Here is an 11185-nt window from a genome sequence, read left to right as displayed (position 1 = left end):
ACCTTTGAAAACTGCCAAGATGACACGGCCCTCAAAACAGTCTAACACTCTAAACTCCATTGTATAATATACTCAGACTCTCTAGATTTAAAGTAATGTTTCTCCTCTCCCATTTAGCATATAAATGCATACAAGTAAAAAAAAAAAATTGATTTGTCTACTATGTCTTAGATTCAGATAGCATAGGTAAAGTCAAATTCAATTTACTTCAATTTTTATACATTTTGTGTTTTGTCCTATTGTTAAAATATCTTTGTAACTATGACATGAAAAATACAACATTTAAGCAAATTTTATGCTATGGATAATTCATATACAAGTTTTTCTGAAATATAAGAGAACAGATAATGAATTTAAGAATAGCATTGTCTTAGCATGAAAGAGTTAATTGCCAATGTTTGATTTCAGTTGCATTGGAAGGTTCTGCTCTTAAAGAGAAAAAGAAAACTTTTTAACCATGGGCTGATTCTTGATATTTCCACACTGAATGCCAGTCATATGGCTTAAACACTTGACCCTGCTTAAATGAATGTGTTCTTGAAAGGAGTAAGAAATTCAACTTCTATCATATATTTATGCCTTATTATATATGGTTTATAAATCCTTGACTAGAAGAGTGGGAGTTCAGAATGTGAGAGAATTGAATAACTAAAAATTAGAAGAATATGGAAAGAATATGAAATGCAAGCACTCAGGGTGTTCAATGCCACTAATGTATACAATTGCTAATTCTGTATTTTTGCACTCTGTGTATCTTACTAATATCCCATATTAAAAAGGATACTTGAGGAGAGGGGGGTGGGGGGATGGGTTAGCCTGGTGATGGGTATTAAAGAGGGCACGTTCTGCATGGAGCACTGGGTGTTATATGCAAACAATGAATCATGGAACACTACATCAAAAACTAATGATGTAATGTATGGTGATTAACATAACATAATAATAAAAAAATAAATAAAAAAAAGATACTTAAATACAAGTAACCCCCACACCTCAAAAGTGTTTACAATATTTTTGGTGTTCTGTATTTTACTTTGTCCTTTTCATGATTTATAAATTGCTATCATTTCAGTGGAATGTTTAAAGCAATAAAAATATTTTTATTTTTAGTAAAAAATAACCTAAAGCAAAGAAGGAAGCTCTAACCCCCATGCCAAAATTTGCACAGGGTGAGCAAAGGCACTTCAAGTATCAAACCTAATTTCTTTTATTTTCAAAAGAAAATTTAGAAAACATGGATTCAATGGTTTGCCAATTATAGTCAGAGGCAAATCTAAGATTAGGACAGAAATTTCCTAATTGCTCAGTCTCAGTAATTAGTGTACGTGGTATCATAAAAATCCTTCCATTCACTTCCCTCTAACGTTGCCTCCCATCTATTCATATCTTTGTCCTGTGTTCTACATGTGCTCTCAACGGAAACGTCAACAAAGTATTACTAATGTATGTAATCATAATTGAGGTTGTCAAATAATTCCTAAGGAATTATTCTCCTAAATAATACTTGTATTTTTAATGACATTTGTTAGTCAAATATCTAAGCAGAGACAAAACATTGCAGTGAGAGGAGAGACTGGTACTTAGGAACTTACCCTATGGCTTCCATTGTCTACCAACCCATTCACTCGCACTACTGTTAACAGGTATTTACTGAACATGTCCAAGTTAAGCTTCTAATCACAGATTTATCCCAAGATGCTTCACACTGGCACTAGGAGAAGGAGGGGGGTGGGTTTGATGGAATCTGTAGATACAGTGAGAATAAAAATAAATATAGCTTTTGCTTAAAGTTTGTTAAACCTTGATCTAATAACCAAATATAAAGCAGATTTTGAGCAATACGGGAGAACTATTAGATATCCCTAATATAATCCCAAAATTTTTATGGGAAGCTGCAAGGAGAAAGGGACAAAATCTGGGCCAGGTAATCAAGGCATAAAAAATTGTATGTCACTATTGATATATAATAATGTAGACAGACATGAAACTACTGGAAAAAGTTTAGGGAGAACTGAGGTCATCAAGACAAAATAAAGGGAATCATGGATGCCAAGTCTGAGCACACAAATGAGGGATAGCCTTCAAATGTTACCTAGAGTATAAGGTCATAAGAAGAAAACCATACAACGTCATAGGCAAGAATAAACTGGGACTATGGAATGAAAAATAGGTACAAGAAAGCCAGGAACGTTGTCTTAGATCTGTCACAAACAGGAGTCCCAAGTGGGGTCATGTTGAAAGGGAACCCTTTCCATGCACAAGGCGTGAAGTAGGTAATTGTCTACCAAGCTTGATTTCAGATGCATGGGAAGGCCCTACTATATAAAACAAACAAACAAAAAAAAACTCCTTTATCCATTGACTGGGTTTTGATTTAATATTTAACACCTCAAGCATTTGGCCTAAGGTTTTGATGCTCCAAAGAAAAGAAATCTGTTGTCAATTCTTTTCACCTCAGCAAGGCAACATCAGGATTTATGGTGAAATCTCCAGTCTTCATAAACCTGAAACCTATAGGATTAGTAATCAAACTGTGATTTACACACTGGTAGTTTCAACATAACTTTCTTCATATTTTTTTGGTACTGTATACATGCTCCTATCATTCTGAAAGTAACAGTGAACTAATAATTATGTGTATTCATGTTTTACTCATCTAATATTCTCATTTAAAATCCTTAGAGGAAGGCATTGTAACTTTTATTAATTCTTTATCCTCGAAACTTAGTATGGAATCTAATATATGGTAGACATTCAGTATTAGTTGATCTGAAACTTTACTACAGGTAATTTTGTTCAAAAAAAGAAGTAATCTTCAGCATGTAAATCATATATTAATTCTCCTGATTGGCACACAGTCTGAAATGTTTTTTTTTTTTTCCTTTTAATTTAGGTAAGTTCCCCTCTCTGAATTGGCTGCAATGTTTTAAATTTCACCATCCTCACTACAGAATTAGTTGGTGTTAAGAATCCAAATTATGTTTCTACTTCTGTCCAACTTATCCTTTGTCCTTGAATGTCACTTCTTTTTTCCTAGATCTAAATTCCAGATAATACTATTGATTTTTTTGTGTGTAATGTAGAGTGATGTCCTTTATCCACTTTCAGTAGGACATGCTGTTTACTTTCTCCTAGTAAAGTAATATTTTCTGATGCAATATTGAATGAGCTACCATAAATCCTTCCTCAAATATTGTTGTATAAACATATATATATTTAAAAATACATACAGACAGGCTCTCACCTGTTCATTTTTCAAACCAATAGTTTCTATTTGGCTGTGGTTCTAGGAACAATTTGTATCTCTGGAGTAGAGTGAAGCCAAATGTTTTGTCTTTGTTCATTCAGCAAGATGACTGAAGCAAGTGAGTTCACAAAAAAAATATAATTTATAAAGGTGTCTAAAGAAGGTTTTGAACGGGACGCCTGGGTGGCTCAGTTGGTTGGGTAGCTGCCTTTGGCTTAGGTCATGATCCCAGGGTCCTGGGATCAGTCCCGCATCAGGTTCCTTGCTCAGCAGGGAGTCCGTTTCTCCCTCTGCCTGCCACTTCCCCTCCTTGTGCTCTTTCTCTCTGACAAATAAATAAAATAAAATCTTTAAAAAAAAAAGAAGGTTTTGAACAATTATAACATTTTATCAAGACACCAAAACTCTTTGCCAGGGAGTTCTTAGATTCATGTAATAGTTTATTCAACACTCATAAATATTTCTCTTTTGTCACTGCATTATAATAAGAGATTTTGATGTGAGAAAATTTAGATGAAGTCAGATATGGCATGGTTGATCTTATTTCAATCAGCCTATGCTCTGGCTTTTTTTAAAACTCCCTTTTCTCTGAATAATACACTTCCCCTTCTTTGGAATATTTATTAGTAGTTAGAAACTAACTCATTCCTGCCGGTACAGACCACATCCTTAGATCCTTGGATGCTCTCAGTTTCTTCTGAATAAGCAGCCTACTCCATGACCTTGCCACCTGCCACAGCCAAATGAAGTAGGTGGACAGTCAACTAAAACAGGGTCAATGGGAATTTGTCTCCAAGGACTGCAAAGTTGTTACCCAGAGAGATTAGAGGTGCAGTCCCTGCATTGAAAGAGTCTAATGTGGCCGTCACTGGACTGACATGAGCAACTGGAACAAAGAAATTTGATGTGCCAGGAGAAAGATGAAAGAAGCTGACCCACAAGGAGAAGTAGAGATGAGAGAAAATATGAACCCAGAAAGAGAGACAGAGAGCAAGAAACTGAGATAATAGTTTTCTTAATGTCTGATTATCTTATATCCTGGTTCTTATTCCCATGACTAAATCCTATCTGACCTTTACTAGAAATTAGGAAAATTTTCTAAGTATAAATGTTCTTCCTCACCAGCATAGAATTCAAGCTCATGTTTGCACTTCCAAACTAAGTCTATACAGGTCTCATAGTAAGTAGTCAAAAAAAAAAAAAGGCGGGGGGGAATATTGACGAAAATACAAAGGCCATTTGTTTAGATACTTTGGTTCCAAGAAATCAAATAGATAATCTTTAACTCTCATATCTGATATAATCATCACTGAGAGAGTCCCTGATATAGGATAAGCATTGGGTCAATGATTTTACATTATCTCATTTTATCCTGCAATAAACGTAGGAGTTATGTGTTATTTCCAGTATTTCACAGATGATGAAACTGAGACTTCAACTTTCCTAAGGTCACAGAGGCACTAAGTGGTGAAGACAGAATACAAATTCAGGTCTCTGACTCTGATCCCATGTTCTTTTTATATATAATTCATGTGAACTTGGTCAGCTTTGTTTCTTTGTATCTAGTTTATGACTAGATTATTCTTTAAGTATAATTTCAGAATAAAACACTAAGCTAAAGACTACTAAAATGGCTTAGAAGGTTTGTAATTATATTATTTGTTACTTATTGCTTGTCAAATTAAGTGAAAGAATTTGAAAATTAAGGGACATGAAATCAGAGATAGCTAATGGCTAAAGACCGAAAGAGGACTAAATCAGCCAAATGCAATTTAATCTAATATAGGAATTTATTTTGATTGTGCCTTTTAGGGAGTAAAATGGTATCTTTTTACTATCTTTAATTCCAACAGTATTACCTTTTATGAAGATAAAGTTGGCAACTTTTTTGTTGAAAAAGTATATACTTTGTATTCTCTAAACATGTTAGACACGAATGAATAAATAAATACCCTTATGACAAATATCTGAAAAAGATGATTCATAGAAATGAATATTTTAACAGCATTGTTATAAAAACTCACATAACAAGTAGCTACTACACATTTGAGAAGATATTTCTTATTAATTTAAAACAGATTTCTCTCTGTGACTAAAATATTCATGCAAAATTGTAAGTACTACATTATTTTTAATGCACTTTCAAAATTTTATATTTTGACAAGGGTTGGTGTGACATTGTACTTTCCAGTGAAAAGATTATCCCAAATTAATGACTCAGATAAAGCATATTCAACCCCAAGTTTTATTTTTACAAAATAAATCCATGAAAATAAGTTTGACTAAGCTACTAAAAATAAGTCTCTCTTTATAAGCAATATCATTTGCAAATACCCTTTTGCTAGTATGTCATCAAAAGACAAAAATGTGACTTAACTCTTCTAAAAGTTATATCATTTTAAACTTTAAAAATCTTGACCAGCAACTAGCAGATTAAAAATAATTTGTACAAATTTAGGAAAATAATTTTTGAAACTTCACTCTCATGAAAGATTTTAGAATGGAGACTAAAATATAGTTATACATTTAAGACTTTGAGGAAAGAATTTCTTTCAGATGATGAAAAGAATCTCTTCAGTCTTACTTTAAGCTTTACGTTATTTTGTTTTGTTTTGTTTTAATGAAAAAGAAGACTGAGACAGCAGACACAGTTCACTGAGACAGTTCCATACATTAAGCAAAAATATCAATTATAGAGAAAGTCTGGAAAAGGAAAATTTTTAAAGTAAAGCAATTCTTAAAAATAAGATAAATGTCTATGGAACCAGTGATGAAATATCAGATGTGAAAAACAGAAAGCAGGGTTGAAACTTCAGGTGTTTGGGCTTTGTGTCCAGCAACAGGCACAATAGATGGGGGAAGCAGAGATTTAAAATGCCTCAGTGAGGTAGACACTGAATCTGGGTTCAGTTTGGATCCAGGCCTATGAATGGGGAGCATAGAAAAGCTATAATTTTCCCAAGCAAATGACTTATATAAAGAGGCATACCTAAGAATATGAGGGAAAAAAACAAACAGAAAAATCTTCCCATTAAGATCAGGTACCAAGCCACTTGCTAGGCCATGACTTAATCTGAGGTTTCCCCACTAACCCCAGAAGATGCAAGTGCTAAGCTGACAATATAATATCTGGTTATATACACAGGATTATAAACACCAAATTGAGACACCCAAAACCAGACAACAGGAGCACAGAGAGGGAAGGAAGGGGAGACAAATGCCATCATAGCTGGGCCTACAAACCAAAATTCCAAAACCAATGAGGAAAAGAATGATAAGAGCAATAGATTAAAAAATCAAAATTCACAAGATGGTCACTTCAGATACAATACAAAATAGTGTATCTGAGATGACCTTAAAATAAGTAATGTTGCAGATTCTCAGAAGCACAGGAAAAAGGTAAACATGAAACAAAGATCAGGACAATATGAAAAACAACTAGTTCTAAATATCAGGTATTAAAAATGTAATTATTGAAATTAAAAATTTAACAGATTTTTTTTTTAGGTTGAAAAGGAACACAGTCAAAGAAAGTATTATTTTCTTTTTTATCTTAAAAAAGTGCACAGTAGGGGCGCCTGGGTGGCTCAGTCGTTGGGCGTCTGCCTTCGGCTCAGGTCATGATCTCAGTGTCCTGGGATCGAGCCCCGCATCGGGCTCTCTGCTCGGAGGGAAGCCTGCTTCTCCCTCTCCCACTCCGCCTGCTTGTGTTCCCTCTCTCGCTGTGTCTCTCTCTGTCAAATAAATAAATAAAATCTTTAAAAAAATAAAAATAAAAAAAAAAAAATAAAAAAAAAAAAAGTGCACAGCAAACATAGATGAGCTAGTAAGATAAAGAGTGAAAACACAAAAAAGAAGTTCAGAAATAGATGTCAAATGACTGATTTAGTGAGAGGATCTAATGTATCTCTGATAGGAATGCATGAGAAAGACACTGAGGAAGTGTTGGAGAAACAATACAAAAGAGGTAAGGCTGAGAATATTCTAGTACAATTGGAAGACATGAATCTTCAGTTGGAAAGCACACTTGGAAGAACAAGCAAGATAAACATGAATCACTGTATCAATGCATTGTAGTGACATAATGGTAGTAGTACAGTATTAGATAATATTAACAATAAATAGTACATGAATAAGTAATGAAAGATTTTCACATTTAGAAATATCTGGGAGGGGGGTTCCCTTCTCCCTAGGAGGCCCAATAAATTAAGATGTTCAATATGTTCATTTTTCAAAGTATTAAATAAAACATTCAGAATTCCCAGTAGTAAACATCAAATATTAAGGGTTTTTTTTTTCTTCCTTTCTTTCCATTTTATTGTTTTGATTTTCTATTGGAGCTCAGTCTGAAAGAATTGTTAATTACACTTTTAAATTAAAAAGCACATTGCCATCATATATCACTGCCTGTCCTCTTTCTTCTTATTTTTGCCTTTCTTTCATGATCACTATTCTTATTCCCTTCATCCCATTGCTAATGTGCTTGATTTTGCCCTTAAATATAACTTCATACAAGTTCACAGCTGGAAAGGAATTTTGCTTCTGATGAATCATACCTTGAGTCTCACTCATGTCTGATTTTGATATTTATATGAGACTTTGGACTTTGACTTTAGAATTGATGCTGGAAAGAGTTTAGACTTTAGGGGCTGCTGGAATGGCATGCATGCATTTTGTAAATGAGAATGGCATTAATGTTGTATAGCCAGGAGTGGAATGGTATGGACTGAATTATGTCCCTCCAGAATTCATATGTTGAAGCCCTAATGCCCAATGTGATGGCAACTGGAGATGGAGCCTTGGGGAGATAAACAGATTTCAAAGAAATCATGAAGGTGTGACCCTCATGTTGGGATTAGTGCGCTTGTAAGAGGCACCAGAGAGCATGCTTCCTCTCTCCACCATGTAAGAATACAGTGAAAAGCCTTCTGGAAGCCAGGAAGAGAGCCCTTACCAAAAAACTGAATCTTGGTCTTGGACTTACCAACCTCCAGAAATGTGAGAAATAAATCTCTGTTAAGGCACCCAGTCTACGGTATTCTATTTTGACAGCCAGAGCTGATTAATAACAAATATTTTTTCCAAGTTTCTTTGTATTTCTTTATTTATAATAATTTTTGTTTTTCATTTTTCTTTCCTGCCCTGCACTTGACAGATCCAATTTCTTTTGATGGTTTTAAATTCATTCGTTCTTCAATTTTTTTTTTTTTTTTTTTTTTTTTGGTCCAGTCACTACTCTACCCCTTACTATTTTCTTTTTTTCTTTCCTCTTTCCTTTCTTCCTTCCTTCCTCCCTCCCTCCTCTTTTTTCTTTCTTTCTTTCTTTCTCTTTCAATTCAACAATATCTCTGTCTTCCTGAAAAGGCATGGTAAATATTTTAATACATTTTATCTTCCTGGGGTCCCTGAGACCGTCCATGGCTTTCTCCCACAGCAAGTTCTTTTCTTCACTAGACTTAAAAAGAATGCATTCCAGTCTAATAAAGAAAAAATAAACCTTAATTTCTTAAAGAAGATATAGGAGAATATACCTACGATCTTAGGATAGGGAAAAATATTCTTAAACCAGATCCTCTCCCCCCCAAAAAAAATGTAATACTAACTTTTTGCATTGTGCCAAATAGGGAATGAACAGGAGGGTCAAATACCAACTGACCGGTTTCTTTTTCTCACTATTTTGAAATTTAGATTACTAGTTCTGAAAGAATCAAATGCAGTTTTACTCGGAGAGAAATCACGTCTTATTTTGGCAAATTTCTGAACCATTTTGGCCCTTAAGATTTGGAGACTAATAAGCAAATTTTGAACTCCATCTAAGGTTAAGTCATACTTTATGGAGCTCAGACTCCTGGCAGCAGTTAACACCTAAGCAGGGCAGGCAAATAGGCTTGATACTTGCCCCTGTGTTTCCAACCTCCTTCTTTTCCTCAGGGACACACAGGTTTTTGCAGCGCGCAATTTGCAATGAATTAAAAATTGCTCTGGGAGCTTCCAGGTTGGTGAACACGTGGAGACGGGGGCAGAGCCGTGCTCCTGGAGAGAGCATGGACCCTCTCCTCCCGTTCTCTTGCCCTGGTACTTTGTATCTCTTCCTCTGCGTGTTCATTCTCAGTCGGCTCAAAAGCTCACCTTTCCACAGAAGTTCCTCTTTCTGAAATGCACGCAGCCTCCTCGCGTCCGGCTGAGCAGTGAACCCAGAGATGATAGGCCGAGACCGCGGGAGCCCCTGGGGTGCCCAGACCAACCCCCAAGTGGGAGCTACAATTTCCAGCGGCCCCTGCAGAGGGCGCCAGCCCGCGCCGCGCTGTGGCGCAGGCTCGGGCTGTGCTGTTCCCGCCAATTCCCGTGGTGGTGATCCTGCGGCGTGGAGTCCCGCGCTCTACGCAGGCGGAGACGTTTGACCGCCTGAGCTGGCCCAGCTGCTTCAGCTTTACTACCTGTGCCGGCCGAACGATGGCGGAGTGATAAAAAAAAATGGCTTTCACACGGTGAGTTTCATTCTGCAAGATGACATTTACATTTGCTACCAGTCCTTCAACACCCAAAGTGATCTAGAAAGGAGATGCACGAAGTGCGCGGTATATTCCCACAGACCCAATCAGCGTAATACAGTGAAGCCCGGAGCTTCCCTGGCTCGGGATAAAGAACTGAGGTTTGACATTGATATCACAGGCTATGACAGTGTGTTAGATGCTCTGGTTCTGTAGACATGTTCTGAGTCTCAGACCCTCAGGATGATGGCCATTATGCATCATCAACTGAGCATTGAAGGAGGGCTTTGGATTTAAGCATCATCTCTAGGTATCTTCTGGAAGGAGGGGTGTTCCTTGTTGGGTCTGTGATAAATCAGGAAATTGTCCTCCGCAGTACATTCTGGGATACTTGACTGTTAGTCTTGTGAAGGGTGGTGAAGATGTTAAGAGCAAAGTTCACCTAGTCAAAGAATTCACCTTTGGTATAAACATAATTTTAAAATACGTCGAAAAATATGCCTTGGTTGATCAATATATTCTTGAAAATAAAGAAAGCTAGGATAAGATTTTAGCCCTTGCCCTTGAGACAATTCATGAGGAACTTCCAACAAATCTTCCAAAAGCATCACAGTTCACTTCAGCATTGGGAGCATTTCAAGACGGTAGCCAGCAGATGTCAGAATAACATAAAAAGTGACAAATGTGGACCCAGGCTTGAGTGGGAGATCACGCCCCGACCCTGTTTTCCATGGCTGGATATCAATGTTAGCAAAGAATCCATCTTTTACTGAAGAGTTCTCTTAATATTCACACTAAAATAGGTTGCATTTCTGTGCCTATTGATTTACAGAAAGTAGATCAGTTTGATCCATTTGCTGTTCTAAACACAATCTCCATCTGCCACGAATTGGGTAACATTTCCACTAATGAAGAAGAAAAAGAGGAGAATGAAAACTGAATCTGATATCAAACATAGAATCAGAGATTATAAGAAGTCCTTTCTAGCTCCCTATATGGAAGTTTTCAAACAGTTTCGTGAAAACCTGGGTAAGTCCTGAAAAGGTTAAGTTCTCAAGAAGAATGATTTACAAAAAGACTTCCGAAGATAACAATTTCCCCCAAACCAATGTGGATATTTTCAGTCTAAAATCAAATACTTAAAAGCCATTCAATAAATATGGCAGGACCATGTATGCATCTTAATGCTCAAAGCAAAATTTCCTTTTCTTGAGAAATAATTATGTTGAAAATACTCCTGAGAACACCAAAGGAGAGTGTCAAGATTCCTTGAAGGGGCAATAATAGGAAGAATAAGTGGATTTCAGGTAAATTTATAAAATTTAATATTACACAGTGATAATTCTAAGATTCCCAATATGAATACTCAGCTCTACCAATTGCTGTAGATAGAGGTAAGCGAGCAGTAATATGCCTGAGATTTTAATCTCACCCTAATGGATACAGC

General features: G+C 36.1%; 1 pseudogene; it reads left to right on the top strand.

Moving 5' to 3' along the window:
- The first annotated feature begins 868 nt into the window (after positions 1-868).
- Positions 869-10829, top strand: LOC118555646 (DNA primase small subunit pseudogene; annotated as a pseudogene).
- Positions 10830-11185: the final 356 nt, after the last annotated feature.

This window comes from Halichoerus grypus, chromosome 4, assembly GCF_964656455.1.
Source record: "Halichoerus grypus chromosome 4, mHalGry1.hap1.1, whole genome shotgun sequence".
NCBI lineage: Eukaryota > Metazoa > Chordata > Mammalia > Carnivora > Phocidae > Halichoerus > Halichoerus grypus.
The sequence above is the reverse complement of the archived record's forward strand: the minus strand, read 5'-3'. Positions and strand labels throughout refer to the sequence as shown.